The following is a 2,017-nucleotide window of genomic DNA, read 5'->3' as shown; positions in this document are numbered from 1 at the left end:
TTAGATTTTAAGAAAAATGGTGCTTTGAAAACACGAAGTAATGAAACCAATGCTCTTTGTTCCTCGCGGGCACACACAGGAGGCCGGTGTGACCTTCTCGCTACAAATCTCTCCTCTAGATGGAGCACTACAGAGCCTAATCCACGAGAGTTTGGCATTACGAGCCCTTGCGGGGAGAGGTAGTGCTGACAGTTTTGACAAATTAGCCTGCACCACCTTTGAAAGAAATATCTTACAACGGCAAGAAGCTGTTTTTCTACATAAATCACAATCTCTGAAGAGAAGCTTGTCTAGGGTGGAAGAGGTGGAGATTAAAACAGATGCTGTGGTTCTGCAAGTTTTGCCCTTTTTTGGTGCTAGCACAGTGTTACTGTCACAGATGTCCCAGAGGAGAAACACCTGGAAGCCTGCTTGGTGGTGGTGTCTGCACACGCGCGAGGGGCCTGCGCCCTGGCGGTGTGCTCACATGTCCTGTGGTGCTTAAAGACCCAGAGACTTCGGAACAATCTGCTTGGCGATCTTATAAAACTGTTCTCCGTCTTCCCGCCACATCGTGGAAGCGTCCACATTGGCACCACTCTCGTCATTGGGCTCTGCCAGCATTCTCACCACCGACAGTAGGATCTTCTCCACACTTTGCACAGGCTCCACCTCGCAAGGCTGCTCTCTTAGCCCACCGGGTCATCTCCGGGGGCGTGCAGGATAGAGATGAGACCCTTCTGTCAGGATAGATGTTGGGATGAAACATCTGAAACAACTCAAGTAAATCTCATCTTTTGAGGGACTTAGGAGGTAATTGAGTGGAAAACTCAGGGTAGTCAGGAAAACACCAAACTCAAAACAGATATCCTCTGGGACCATGATCAAAGCCTCCCATTCAAAACACTTTTCTTCATTCATGTGGCCTGCCACAATTCCTCCTGGAGGATTCAGTGTTAATTGTTTGTACTTAGCAGGCAGCCTCTTGAGCATCCTCCCCACCAGGGTCCGCGAAATAGCAGTTCTCAGCGGCCTCGCTTCAAAAACGTCCCTCCTGCTTCAACCCTACACCTTTGTTAATTTTTTAAAAATTGTGATTTAGATGAAAGTTTACAGAAAAGTTGGACTTTCATTCATTCATTATTACACATCTTCCTCCCTACTCCCTCCCTCTGTGCCCAGCTCACTTAAAAAAATTACTCATTCATTTTTACATAATTTCCTCCCTCCCCACCCACTCCACAGTCCACTTTGCTATGCACATCTTATTCTGCACTGTTGTCATACAGACGATGCCTAATCATATATTCCTTTTAAACAGTTCTTTCCTTCAGCTGTTCCAATGCAGTGTTCATTATTTATCCCCTCTTTTCTCAGTTTCCTCCCAAACCCCATGTAAATCCTATTTTATAACAGTGGTGTTGTGCAGTATTGGTCCTTTTGTGACTGAGATATTTAAATCAGCATAATGTCCACCCAGGCCACCATGTTGTGTAATATTTTATGATATTCCATTGTGTGACTATACCATAATTTTTCTATCCATTCATTTTCATGTGTGTTCTCTTGCTCTGTTTGCACAACAGCTTCTTGATCTAGGTATAGGTTTCACATGAGCACAATTAAGTGTTCTGGGATTTCCATTCTTCTCAATGTTAGCCATAATTTTTTATGGTCCACACAGTCAAATGTCTTTGCATAATCAATAAAGCACAAATAGATATTCTTTTGATATGCTTTGCTTTCAACCAGGATCTATCTGACATTAACAATGATATCGCTGGTGTCACGATCTCTTCTAAATCTAGCTAGAATGTCTGGCAGCTCTCTGTGTACTGTTCTAGCTGTTTTTGAATGATTTTTAGTAGTATTTTACTTGCATATGATATTGTTCAATAATTTCCACATTCTGTTAGATCACCTTTATTGAGAATGGAAACAAACAGGGAACTATTCCAGTTGGCCAGACAGGCACCTATCCTCGAAATTTCCTGGCATAGTCTAGTGATCACATCCAGGGCTACAACTGTCATTTAAA

At 43.1% G+C, this 2,017-nt stretch overlaps 1 pseudogene; it reads right to left on the bottom strand.

Moving 5' to 3' along the window:
• Nucleotides 1-480: 480 nt before the first annotated feature.
• Nucleotides 481-963, bottom strand: LOC102875066 (annotated as a pseudogene).
• Nucleotides 964-2,017: the final 1,054 nt, after the last annotated feature.

Source organism: Elephantulus edwardii, unplaced genomic scaffold (genome assembly GCF_000299155.1).
Source record: "Elephantulus edwardii isolate Elephantulus edwardi_28Jun2011 unplaced genomic scaffold, EleEdw1.0 scaffold00026, whole genome shotgun sequence".
In the NCBI taxonomy this organism is placed as follows: Eukaryota; Metazoa; Chordata; class Mammalia; order Macroscelidea; family Macroscelididae; genus Elephantulus; species Elephantulus edwardii.
Note: the sequence above shows the minus strand (reverse complement) of the source record. Positions and strands in the feature narration are given on the sequence as shown.